The sequence below is a fragment of the Uloborus diversus genome, chromosome 7 (assembly GCF_026930045.1).
Source record: "Uloborus diversus isolate 005 chromosome 7, Udiv.v.3.1, whole genome shotgun sequence".
Lineage (NCBI taxonomy): Eukaryota > Metazoa > Arthropoda > Arachnida > Araneae > Uloboridae > Uloborus > Uloborus diversus.
The window spans coordinates 103,824,907-103,839,366 of NC_072737.1; the positions used below are offsets into that span (position 1 = coordinate 103,824,907).

Here is a 14,460-nt window from a genome sequence, read left to right on the forward strand (position 1 = left end):
AAATTGTCATTACTAATTATGAACAACAAAATGTCGCTGTTACAGACTAACGCAAATTATCATTGTTTCGACACAGATACATTTATATTTCCGCCTATATTACGTTAAAAATAACTGACACATCTTTATGAAAACAACATATTTATTGCAAAAAAGTGCAGAAGTCATTCTTTCATAAAAGTTGTTTAGTGCAATTTACTAAATGTAACGCAAATCAATTTGCCTAATATTTGATCCATTACCGACAAGCAACGAATTGAATATGCTTGTAGTGTACGTGTTACCTTTAAAGTATGAAGGGTTATTTTATGTAAAAGGTTTAAAGTAAAAGGTTATTTTATAGAATACCTAGTTATTTCATGGAATAACTGATCGTGTCCGTTAAAGAGAAAAACTCTCTTGTATTTCATGGTTTAACTAGTTATTTCATAGAATAACGATTTGAAGCCCGTTAAAGTGTAAAATAATCTATATCATATCTTGAACGACAAATACATTTACCTTCCACCCCTGTGTTACCCCCAAAATGTTCGTGTAAAACCCAGTGTGTCAACAGAAAATGTTTTTGTTTTAGAAATAATTTACTTTGTAATTCCAAGTGTCATTTTAGTAATCCTTGTTGTAACAAATGATTTTTTGGTACATTTCCATAAATACAATTTATATGCTGTTTAAATTAGATAAATTGCTTCCTTTTCATCTTAATTGTCTCTCATTAGTTAATTTATAGAATACCTAGTTATTTCATAGAATAACTAGTTAACGTTTCAAATTAATAACATATTACACACTTTAACGGACACGATCAGTTATTTCATGGAATAACTAGGTATTCTATAAAATAACTGCCTTACATACTTTAACGGTAACATATACATTTTTTTAAATTTCAAGTAACTATGGCAAAATAAAACCGATAAAGTTTAAAACATCAATGCTCAATCTGCGACACATAAAGGCTGCAATCGATCCGGCAAATTTTCCGATGCAGTCGAAAAAAGGACACATTCTTGGAACGATTGTAGAACAGTTTTAATTTAATGATTTGTTTTAAAATTAACAGATTAAAATTAATTTGTTTGTGGTCAATTACTATCTTAAAGTTTTGAGGATAATTTAGTACTATAATCTCCAGCTACAAAGTCCTTCGGCGATTCTATGCAGAAGTTTTTATTCTCTTACATTCTATTTCAGTGATGAAATATGCTAAATGGTCTAAAATGAAGTCAGCGATGAATATTTGTATTACTCAAATGCAGGGGTGCCCACAGAGAGAAATTATGGCGCAAGGTGCACCATCAAAATGGGGGGAGGAGGGGAAATTTTTTAAAACTTTTTAATGAATTTATTTAAATTTATTTATTGATTTATTTTTAATTTAAATTATTTATTTTAGTTTATTTTATTCATTTATTTACTAAGTTTGTGTGTGCGTGTCTGTGTCTGTTTATGCTATTGGCGTAGCACAGAACTTTTCTAATAAAGTAGTAATAATAATAAAAATTAAAAATAAATAAAAAATACTTAAAAAAGTAAATAAAAAGAGAGAGAAAACTAAAAAATAAAAAAGGGAAAGAGGGTTGAGATTTTTTTTTTTGGGGGGGGGGGGGGGCTCCGTTGAATAAAAAAAATTAACTCCCCCTCTGATGCGAAATGATCATTTTTCTTTGTATAAAATGCGTACACACAACTTGCGTACAGATTTACAGCTGCTTTAAAACTCTATTTAGCGAGTGAAGCGGTTTTTACTGCAATTTAAAATATTTCGCCAAAAAAAAAAAAAAAAAAAAAAAAAAAAAAAAAAAAATCAAATGTAAAAATAATTCCGCAACTCTATTTTGTTTATCGCCAAACAGCAACCACGCTATCGTAATCTATCCGTGTAACTAAAAAAAAAACATCTCGTGGAACATTCAAAAATCATCGTCAGAAAAAAAGAAGTAAATGTCGTAAATTTCACTCGGATAAAAACAAATCAAAATTTTTTTTTCTTTCAAAACAAATCGCCAAAACAATGAAATCCTAAATAATCCTTCGCATTTAATTATTTTTAGATTTTTTGGTCATCTATAATTTATCTTTCACTGGGACGTGATGAAAACTGGCAGGGACACCAGAAAATTTGTCTGAAATCCGGGACTGTCCTGGTCAAACCTAGTTATAGTTATATGTTAATTATGGGGATCCTAGCTTTAATTACAAATCATACTACTCAATCACATATTCAAAAATATTATTTAAGTTTATGTCTGTAGCATGTCTTCCACGTTAGTCACATGTCCCATGAAAAACACAATTACAAAGTATGCAACAAAGTACAAATAGTTAAGTTCTGGTAGTAAACTTCAAAGTTCCTTCCTATTTAAAAAAGTAAAGTTTGTAAAATACATAAATCTTTGCGAAACTCATTTCAAATTTTCGCGTATTAGTATAATCAGCAATTTGCGTTTTTTGCTCCTAAATTTTATATTATTTACGAATCGTTTTAGAAAAATAATTTTTTATTCAAGACAAAGAGGCGCAACACACAGACTCGTCATTTAGAGGGATCAGGGGGAGGGAGGGGGATAAATCCCCCCTGCCTTTGAAAAATAAATTGGGCGTAGTTTTTCATGTTTCCCGATCAAATATCTATTGAGTACATTCCCTTTGCCTCCTCCCCCTTCTAGAAAATATCAAAATAACAGGCCTGCGTAGACGAAAAATAACAGCTTTGAATCGTTAAAAATAATTCATGTACTTTATAAGTATGAAAAAAAAGAAGAAAAAAGAAATAAAGAGAAACAACGAAGGTTAAAATAAGCATACAGAAGTACATGAAATGTTAAAATAAGCATCCAATGCTTTACTTTCAACTCACTGCTCGAATTACGATCCGTTATTTAAATCATTTGATATTTTCTCTACGTTGTGTATTTTGCAATAGAAAGACAGCTAAATAAACATCTCCAAGCTAGGATAAAAATCAATATTTGGTCAGCAAGCATCATTTAAGCTGTTTAAACATACGAATCGATATTTTGATATCGTGCTGAAATGATGAAGGAGGTGTATATGATGGAGGGTATTTTATTCGCGTAAAAGAAAACGATACGAATGTCAGAATTAGTTTGGAAGATGTTTTGTACAATTCTAATGCAACGCTTGCCGTGCCTTTTGTTGTGTAATGTGAGAAGTAGGTATACAAGTTAGTTATATTTGTGAAAAAAAAAAAAAAAAAAAAGAAAAGGTGTTAAATGGCAATAAATTCATAGAATATCCGACATTGAAACGCTTGCTGTCATGTTTTGTGTGCACATTTTAAGGTTGAAAAGAAGAAATATTTCAGAGATATGTTTTCCTTTGAAAACAATGTATCAAAAATTTTCCTGTCAGAAGTGGGATTCGAACCCACGCCCACAAGAGTGGACTGCGACCTGAACGCAGCGCCTTAGACCGCTCGGCCATCCTGACACAGCAGTTCCGGGATAAAGATTTTTCAAAATTCCAACGATCATTATTAAATTAAGACCACATATTGTATTTTTTTTATTAGTACATTAACATTTTAAAATATTGATTTTAAATTAAATTCCTACAGTGGCACAAAAAAAGTGAAAACGCATTGTTTATTTTTTTCATGTAAGTGCCATTTTGCTTTTCCTACTGTTGCCGAAACTCCGATTTTTCGACTAAGGGCTCTTCGTATTAATACTCCTGGCGCCATCTAGTTTTTATTCTCGAAGAGTATCTAAAAACATCGTGTCAAACTCAGAAGGCTATGATATTCCTAGAGTATAGTTTTTTCTTCTGAACAGTGGCGGAAAGTCCATGGAGACTGAGGGAGCCCGAGCCCCCTCAAAAGTATTTTTGAGGGGACATTTTGAGGGGACAGAACCCCCCAATAAATCAAAAAAATTATTAGTTATATTATGCTTTATAAACCCACAAATTTATCTTTTATGTTCCTTGTTTGAAGATACAAGATAGTTTACCTTGTAAGTAAAATACATTCAGGAATTAGTTAAAACAAATAATTATTACGGTAGAGTAACCCGGTTAACTGAAAACGATTGGTGTGAATAATGATAGTGTTACGGTGCTGCAAGCTCACTTAGAATTGGTCCCAGTGCGCGAACTTACGGGTCAAGTCTGTCGCCGGTCGGCAGCGCTGCGGCGCGCTCATCTAAGTGTTGCTGATTTGGAAAAAATATGTGAGGGTTTGATTTGTATATTAAATGGGAGGCGTGATAGTTTTGAATACTTTTGGGAATTGTGCTTAAAAACCTTCATAAAATGATGATCCTTCGCTTCCTCAGAATCGACGTACCAGAGGTATGAAAACAACGAAGCCAGCTCACCGCACATTTTCAAAATCCCTAAGGAGTTACTTCAAGGCACTTTATATTGGGTTTTGTGAAATGGTGCAATCATACATTGTTGGGCAGTTTACATTAACAGGACTCACACAGATCATTGCTGTTGAACAAGAGTGCTTGCTTTTATTAAACAGAAGTGAAACAAATTTTGAAAAGTCAACTGAGTTTTTCAAAAATGACCTAGACATTGAGAAACTGCGTTTACACTCGAATATGTTAGCCGATATCACGAATGAAAAAACAACTGGTCTTAAAAAACATGCGTAAATAAAATGACTTTTTTTTATGAAAAAACGTGTTTGTATTTATTTTTTCCCTTTTTCAAAGCCAAAAATATGTGTCAGGCTTGTCGAGTTTTCGGGGTTCCAATGTTGATTATATGACTTTAAAATGTTTAAAAAAAACTTTAAAACTCACTATTGTTTATCTCCGCGGCAAGAGCCCACAGTATGCCCCCCCCCCCCCCCAATATTTTTTTTTAAGTCGGCGTGTCTGGGAGTGTCCTTCCATGCAAGTCATGCGACCTTATACCAATGCCTAGCTACGGCACTGTACGACTCTCCATAAAATATAACAAAAAAAAAAAAAAAAGTATCTTACTAAGACAAATGACATAATCTAGTTGAACCAGAAAATTCGTATACCAATTTTTAGATTGTTTTACTTCGAAAACGCCATATCACGTACTGTTTGTTTGTTTAAATTATGCACACCGGAAAATATGGCATTTTAAAGGTACAAAAAACTGACCTTAATTTTTTTTTTTTTGGGGGGGGGGGGACCTCGGTGGAATTAGATAGCCCCCAAAACCCCTGGTGATGTCTGGCCCCCTCAATAATTTTTGAAATTCGGCGCCTCTGCTTCTGAAAATTAAAAAATATTCACAGAATGTTTCCCCCCTTTTCGTTTATAGTTCCTATAATAATTGGTTCTTATAATCAAATTTTGATGATCAATTTTAAACTGATTAAAATTTCAGTGTCTCTTTAATTATGTAACTATTAATTTCAGAAAACGTAGATTATGACTGTTTTTCTAAACCCTAATGAACAAGCTTTCTTCTTTATGGATATTAGCATTTAAGTAAAAAAAGAAAAAAAAAAAAAAAAAGAAACTTGAGTGAAACACGGTTGAAAAAATCGGGAGGGAAAGTTATCCTCAACCTCATTATTTTACTGCTCGAACGTAATTTAAATTTTCCATGATGAAAAAATAATGTGCATTAAAATTAATAATGTTTAAACTGGAGCACGGCAAGGTGTTTTTTTTTTTTTTTTTTTGTGAAACACATTTCACTATTACTCTCACACATGGGCGCCAATATGCAAAATTTTAAGGGGGGGGGGATATTTTCCCCTTGGTTTAACAGGATATTTTCTCCATGGAAACCGATTTCAGTACGGATTAGAGTAATTAAAGTTTGACATTTTTAATAATTCATTCATTAATGGCTGGAGAAGAGATGTTTTTAGATTTTGCCAAAGAAAAAAGACTACAAGTAGGAAAGTACTAATTTCTAGGGGGGGGGGGGGGTCTTTGAGTCTTCAATTTTTTAAAAATATTTATTGTAACAAACGAGACGAAGTAAGAAAACTGCAATCTGAGTTAGTATTCAATAAAGCTTCTTTTATTTATTTAATTTTTATTTTCATAAAAAAAAACACATACAATTTGGAGTTTAACACCTATTTTGTTTTGCAGAACACTTTTTTGTCAAAAAACTTCCGTGCAGGATATAGTATACATAAGTAGTAGCTTTGAAATAACACAGCTGTAAAATTAGTATTAGTATTCCCTGTTCCATTTCAACACCTCAAAATTTTTCATTAAAATCAATCTACCAGACATGCCCTTTGTGAAAAGTGAACTGGAGAAAAAACTACAGTAAAACCTCGTTTATCTGAAACTCGTTTAACCGGAATTTCGTTCAACCGATGCGATGTCTGTTTCCTTATATTTATTCTATAAATAACAGAACCGCACAAAGTCACCGGGAGTAGTTATTCCTATCTCAGGCACCGAATTATTAGTGCATTTCTATCATTTCTATTTTTTTTCCTTTTTCAAACCCACTAGTAAATGTTTGGGACTGTAACTAATTTTAATTTAAAAGCAATCGTATCTGAAGTAAAGTATTTTATCATCAAATTATTTTCGTTATTTTTTAAATAAAAAAAAAGTCAGTTGCGTTACTAATAAATCAGTAATGATTGAAGTTTATTACAGTATATGTCTTATTGAATGCACTTATTGTTTATGTAACTATAGTGATATAATTAAAGGTAATTAATGTAAAATCAAGGATCTAAAATCCGACTCCGACTGCCTCACCTCATATTAAAACGAACTTTGTACCCCATATGAATTATATATATATAATATAATTCATATTATATATATAACATGAATTATATTATCCCCATATTATAATGAACTTAGAACCCATATGAAGCTTAAATATATTAAATTTTTCTCGAGATAATCTGATAGAAAAACAAGAAAAAAAAAAGATAATCGCAGTGGGTAGGTTCCTTCAGTCAAAAGTCACTGAAATTCATAGAATAAACAAAAAAAGGAACATGGAGATAGAAATAACTTTTGTTTTCCCAATACAATTTTATTTACTTTTTTATCAGGTCCGATTTTGGAAATAAGGCGTGATCTTTATGACGTCACAAGTGATGTACTTTTCGCACTACTCCATTTGTGCGCTGAAAGTTTGTGCATTGTTAAAAAAAAAGGTTAACATGAAACAGTAACATTAATAGCAATCATAGTGAGAATTTTGAATGAAGGTTTTTCTTAAGCAAACATGAAAATTCATGAGTATTGTTGCGCTATTATATTTTTATTTTCATCTAATGCCAAAATATTGCGCTCTGCGCTGATAACATCAGTGAATGGCAATTCATCACTTGTGATGTCATGAGCAGAAACGTAAAAAAGAAAAAAAAAAAAAATCTGCGCAACAATTGAAATACTTTTTTAAAAGTACCAAACTATGTCAAATCATTTTGAAAATGGTTAAAACCCATGTTTTTAAAGCATGTTCTTTCAGAAAAAAAGCTTTTAAAATTTCGGAAACAACCCAATTATGAGCAGCGTTTCTAACAGTAGGTATAATTAGGATATGCGTAGCTTTTACAGCGCCGCCAAGTTTGCTTTGCAATTATAGAGTTTTGCAAGTCGCAAAAGTAGCAATCTCACTGGTATAGTACAAGTTGGAACTGTTTGGATCGATTAATTGGTTCTAAGTGTCATTCTATAAAATAAAAATAAAATATTGTACTCAGCAACTTCTCTATCATGCTTCTTACCTTTGTGTTGCTTCGTTTTAAGCCACTCTGTACCAGTATGCTGGTGCATAGCAAGCAAACGCACAGGTTGCATGTGATCGTGCTGCGTCTACTACGAAGGGATCTGGAATGGAGTTAGAGAGTTAAATAAGAGCCTAAATCGATAAAATTAACACTAGAAAGACTGAAATTTTCTGTATGCCTAGAAAGACGGAAGGGCCCAGTGTGGCCCCTACTAATGTTTTGGGTGAATTCTTTTAAAAATTCTTCCTAAGTGAGTCCACATACCCGATGCACCTTCTTATATAACTAAAAATTTAGTACGTTATTATTTTCAGCTTTTCAGCCTTTACTTGCCAAAAGACAGATCTAGTTTATATTTCCAAGAGCAATGGCTGCGGTTTGGCTCAAGGGCGCCCATATGGGGGGAGGGGAGGATGCAATGGGGCTCAAGCCCCTCCCTTAGAATTTAGAACTTCCTTGCTTTTAGTACTTTTTTCTTTGCAAAAATGTAAAAACATTTCTTCCCCAGCCGTTAATGAATAAGTTATTAAAAATGTCAAACATAAATAACTCAAATATGCACTGAAATCAGTTTCCATGGGGAAAATATCCTGCTAAACCATGGGGAAAATATCTGAGCCCCCCTTACAATTTTGCATATGGGCGCCCTTGGTTTGGCTGGTAAGCGATCGGTACTGTGTATAGCATTTGGATAGCCAACCGGTTGCATCAAGAGAAAGTCACAGGTTAAACTAGAGTGAATAGCACTTGTTTATATATGCTACATCAATTAGGTGAAAGGAAAAAGTATTTTTTTTTAAAACTGTAAAATAGCTTAGGGACCACTGTTGCCCCTCCCGTCTTTCTAGGTATAACGATCAGTGTTTACATTGCTATGAGGTGAACCATTATTTCATTCAAATAGTGACATGTAATGAAAAGGCAGAAAGTTCCTTCAAGATCCGTTAGATATTAATCGAGTTATCGAACAACAAACTGCGCGAGGGGCCACACAGGTCCCTCCGTCTTTCTAGTGATAATGAGAATACGAATAGTTTAATATATCACGCGTTTAGTATTATAACTAACTCCATTCGTGGATTTTGAAAAGTTATTTTGCATTTAGTATTTTGATAGTTCTTGCTCGATATTGTTCCGCTACAAAGCGAATTTTCGAAATACGTTGTTTTTGAAACGAGAAAACATTTCCATTAGGCTTACTTTTCCAAGTCATGTATTAACAGTGTTGAATTGCCATCCTCAAGTACGGATATTTTTTCAATCTGGAAGGAATTTCGAAACCCGGACTGTCCAGACGAAATCCGAACGTCTGGTGACGTTTCCAAAATGGTTACTTGGTTGATAATAACGTTTAAAATACGGGAAAATGGCTTGGATAGCCTACGTTATGGGACATCCAGACCCTCTTCGAAATGCCACCCCCTTAAGAGCAAGGGTGCACCTCCGCTAAATATTGTGAAGATCCCCCCCCCCAAAGCAAGAGGCCCCCCAAAAATGAGAAAAATACCCCTTTAAAACAACCCCTTTTAAAAATGTCAATGGCACAGTCTGCGCCATGACCCCCCCCCCCTCTTTGGTGAGCACCATTGGAAATGCTAGGAAACTTTTGCGAGCAAAATCAGGCATGGTGCCATTTCTGATCTTAGAAACATAGCTGACGGAAAATCCTATGGACTTGCCTTCTTGATGGCCAGTAGCGCTCTCGTCTCTCCCTCCTACCCAGGGCTGAGGGAATTGCTTGTTTTAGAACTATTAATGGACATGACTATCTGCAGACCCATTTATATAGAATCAATCTGGACAATTCACTTCTTTATGCGCTTTGTAACACCTCACCTATGACTGTCTTTAGTAGCCCCTGCTTTTTTGACATTCGTTCCAGTGATGACTTTCAAGCTCTCACTCCCTCTTCTAGAGCTACTTAAAAGCTGTACTGGATTGCAAGACGCCTCATGTCTGAAAAGACGATGGCGGGCGTAATTAAAAAATAAAACAAAATATAAAAAAACATCTGCGTCTGGCAATGGGCCCTTTTCATTTGAATGCTGGCAAGTTGCATTCAAAAGATGTTTTCGCAATCCAAATTGCGATAGCATCTTAGCACGTTAATAGTGCGATATCAGGTTCATCATCGGTTAGTTTTCGTCGAGATATGACGAAACTGTAAGGTATAAACCAACCTGTCGGAAAGGTATAAACAAACTCCCTAATTTCGTACATAAATTTGACTCCATTATATTATAAAAATCACACCTAACGTTGTTACACTTCAAGAAGTCGTCGCTCAGTTAAATTGAAAAATCTATCGAACACGATCTCTATTCTATTCTATTCAAGAGTCATAACTGACTACAACTGTATTTATGTCGAGGACTGCATACTAAGTGCCTTGCCTCCATTATTTTATATACCGATAGATGGCAGCACCATCACCGGATCGAACAGTTAATGAGAATTTAGAACTAGTCCAAGAGCTAATAGCTACCTGGTACTAGCACCCCCAGAGGTATCGTTTCACTTGGAGGACATTGAGACCACGAGCATATTTAACGTCGCCCAGTCCCCTTTAATGACGACGGTGGGTCTTCGACCAGCGGGGATCGAACCCGAGCCCCTCCGGCCCCGAGTCCAATGCCCTACCGATCAGGCTACCACGGCCCTTAACACGATCTCGTGCGTCTTTTACTTTTCAACAAAGAGGTGTTGCCATTCGGCAGTTTTTGTAAAATGAAATAAATAAATATATTTAACAATTGAAATACATTACGAATATGGATGAGACGTTACCTTATCCTTATATATTACTACAGGTGATCATTACGTGGAAACATTGATAAGGAACCGGAACGTCAATAACGTTCAAGAAAGAATAATAAGCAATTTGGATTGCTTAAAAAAAAAAAAACTCTAATTTGAATTTCGAAACTTTGAATTCAAATTATGTTTTTCGCAATCACGAGTTGCGACAAGACTATACTGGTTAGAGTTATTGTTTCTAGAAATGGCTCCCCCGCCCAAGCATGTCCCTCCTCATGGGTGCTTATGTGTATATAGTTGTGTGCGTGTGTGTGTAGGCTTACGTGTGTGCACGTAGGCGTGTGTATGTGTGTAAAGGCGTGCGCGCGTAGGCGACTGTGTATGAGCATGCGTGTGTAGGACATCGACGCCACCGCCTAGCAAAAGTGGATTCCGGGGGACAGTGCTCAGTACCAGCCGCGCCGCCGCCGGTGGAGCTGCAGGCCTGGTCCAAGCTGAAAAAGGAATCGGAACATCAAGGACTGTCAAGTGAGAACAATAAGCAATCGTGATTGCTCAAAAAAAAAAAAAAAAAAAAAAAAAAAAAAAAAAAAAAATTTGAACTTTGTCATTTTGAATTCAAATTATGTTTTTCGCAATCACGAGTGTGTGTGTATATGTAGGCGTGTGTGTTTGTGTGTGGAGAGTATGTGTGTGTAGGCATGTGTGTTTATGTCTGTGTGCAGGCATGAGTGTGTGGGTAGTTGCGTGTATGTGTGTAGGTGTGTGTGGGGGGTATGTGTATGTGTGTGTGTAGGCATATTTGTTTGTGTCTGTGTGCAGGCATGAGTGTGTGGGTAGTTGTATGTATGTGTTTATGTGTAGGTGTATGTATGTGTGTGTATGTGTTTGTGTGTAAGTGTATGTATGTGTTTGTGTGTAGGTGTATGTATGTGTGTGTGTGTGTTTGTGTGTGTGTAGGTGTATGTGTGTGTATGCGTGTGTGTGTAGGTGTAGTTGTGTATGTATGCGCGTGTGTGTAGGACATCGATGCAACCTGGAGACGGCTTTCGCTAGAGGTGCAGCATCGTGAGGACCCGGTCGACGATGCTGCGGAGGGTGCTGGTGGGAAAAATCAAAGGAACGTCAAAAACAGTCAAATGAGAACAATAAGCAATCGTGATTACTCAAAAAAAAAAAAAAAAGAATTTTGACTTCTTGAATTCAAATTATGTTTTTCGCAATCACGAGTGTGTGTGTGTGGGGTACGTGTGTTTGTGTGTAGGGGGTATGTGTATGTAGGTGTAGGCATGTGTGTTTGTGTCTGTGTGCAGGTATGAGTGTGGGTAGTTGTGTGTATGAGTGTTTGTGTGTGGTGGGGAATGTGTATGTGTGTGTAGGCGTATGTGTTTGTGTCTGTGTGCAGGCATGAGTGTGATGATTGTGTGGGTAGTTGTGTGTAGGTGTATGTGTAGCTGTCTGTATGTATGTGTTTGAGTGTGTGCGCGCGTGTGTGTGTGTGTGTAGTTGTGTATGTATGCGCGTGTGTGTAGCATATGAATGCAACCTGGAGAAGGTTTTTGCTATAGGAGCAGCATCGTGAGGATCCGGTCGACGGTGATGCTGCAGAGGGTGTTGGCGGGAAAATAAAATGATAGCACATCAAAACAGTCAAGTGAAAGCAATAAGCAATCGTGATTGCTAGAAAAAAAAACCATTTGAATTTTTGGCATCTTGAATTCAAATTATGTTTTTCGCAATCACGAGCGCGTGTGTGTATGTATGCGCGTGTGTGTTTGTGTAGGCGCATGTGTGTGGGTGTGTGAGTGTTTGTGTGTGTATATAAGCATGTGTGTGCATGTTGTATACGTAGTGCTTGTGTGTACGGGTGTGTGTGTGTAGGCGTTCGTGTGTGTGTGTATGCATGTGTGTGCATGTTGTGTATGCAGTGCTGTGTGTGTAAGCGCGTGTGTGTAGGCGTTTCTGTGTGTAGGAGTGTGTGTAGGTGTGTGAGTTTGTATGCCCGTGTCTGTAGGATATGGACGCAACCTGGAGGCGGTTTTCGCTATAGGAGCAGCATCGTGAGGAGCCGGTCGACGGTGGTGCTGGCAGTGGGTGCTGCTGGGAAAATAAAATGATAGCACGCCAAAACAGTCAAATGAGAACAATAAGCAATCGTGATTGCTCAAAAAAAAAAAAAAAAAAAAAAAAAAAAAATAATTTGAATTTTTGGCATCTTGAATTCAAATTATGTTTTTCGCAATCACGAGCGTGTGTGTTTGTGCAGGCGCATGTGTGTGGGTGCGTGGGTGCGTAAGTGTATGTATGCATGTGTGTGAGTGAGTGTTGTGTACGTGCGTGTGTGTGTAGGTGTTCGTGTGTGTGTGTAGGCGTTCGTGTGTGTGTGTGTGTAGGCGTTCGTGTGTGTGTGCAGGCGTTCGTGTGTGTGTGTGTATGTAGGCATGTGTTTGTGTCTGTGTGCAGGCGTTCGTGTGTGTGTGTATGTAGGCATGTGTTTGTGTCTGTGTGCAGGCGTTCGTGTGTGTGTGTATGTAGGCATGTGTTTGTGTCTGTGTGCAGGCATGTGTGTGTAGGACATGGACGCCACCGCTCAGCAAAAGTGGATTCCGGGGGACAGTGCTCAGGACCAGCCGCGCCGCCGCCGGTGGACGGTGGTGCTGCAGGCCTGGTCCAAGCTGAAAAAGGAACCGGAACATCAAGGACGGTCAAGTGAGAACAATAAGCAATCGTGATTGCTCAAAAAAAAAAAGTTACTTTTTCAAAACTCATTAATAATAGCAACAACCTACTTTTCAATCTTACGTACGGGATTTCAAAATTAATCTTACAGGATTTTAGGATTTGAGGGAAATTTTTATTATAGTCTCCATCGAATTATTTCCAATGTGAGATTCGGAGTATTTACTTACCGAACCGATACGTAAATAATGATGGTGACCGTCAAAGCTATAGCGGACAGGCAGCAGAAAATCATAGACATGCAACTAAGAATGTAGTCATCTCGCTCAGAAAACTGGAATTAAATTAAAACTTAGATATTAAATACAATCATGGCAATGAGGTTGTTTCCTTTAGTAAAAAGTACTACTTTTAGTCACTGAAATTGATAGAATGAGTAAAAAAAAAAAATTAATTTGAATTCTGAAATTTTTAATTCAAATTATGTTTTTCGCAATCACGAACTGAGACAGGACCTTACTCATTGAAGTTATTGTTTCTAGAAACGGCTCCTGTCCCCCCCAAGTCTGCCTCCTGGGCGGTTACTTGTGCATAGTTGTGTGTGTGCGTAGACCTGTGTGTATGCACGTAGGCATGTGTGAGTGTATGTGTGTGAAGTCGTGTGTGTGTATGTGTGTGAACGTACATGTGTGTAGGACATGGACGCCTCCGACCAGGAGAAGCGGATAGCTCAAAACCGGACCAGCCGCGCCGCGCCGCCGCCAGCAGAGGACGGTGGGCGGTGGTGCTGCAGATTCTTCTGGTGCAAGTTGAAAAAGGCACGGACACCAAAAACGGTCAAATGAAAACAATAAGCAATCGTGATTGCTCAAAAAAAAAAAAAAAAAAATAAATAAAAAAAAAATAAAAAATAAATAAATAACATGGACCCAGAAAATACTTTCATTTTCCCCAACAGTTATTTTTTAATTAATTTTTTAAAATGTCCGATTTTGAAAACAAGGCGTGGTTTTGATGACGTCACAAATGATGCAATTGGCGCACCTTTCTACCACGTTTTCACGTTATGATAATCAAGAAGGGAATAAAATATTGCGCTCTACGCTTGTTGTCAACCATATCGTTGCCAATACACGTGAGTAAAGATGTGAATTAAATATTTTGCTCCGTGAATGGCAACACTAAATGGCATTTCATCATTTGTGACGTCACACGACAGAAGCGTAAACAATGAAAGCGCACCGACAGTAATTTTTTAAAAATAATAAACTTAAACAAATATTTAAAAAATGGTCAGAACCTATGTTTTTAAACATGCTCTTTTAGAAGAAAATACTTTTGAAATT

General features: G+C 36.5%; 1 non-coding gene across 1 annotated transcript; it reads right to left on the bottom strand.

Annotated features, from left to right (window-relative positions):
• Positions 1–3,369: 3,369 nt before the first annotated feature.
• Positions 3,370–3,453, bottom strand: Trnal-cag (transfer RNA leucine (anticodon CAG)). The gene has a single exon. It is a non-coding gene; the product is annotated as a tRNA-Leu (tRNA).
• Positions 3,454–14,460: the final 11,007 nt, after the last annotated feature.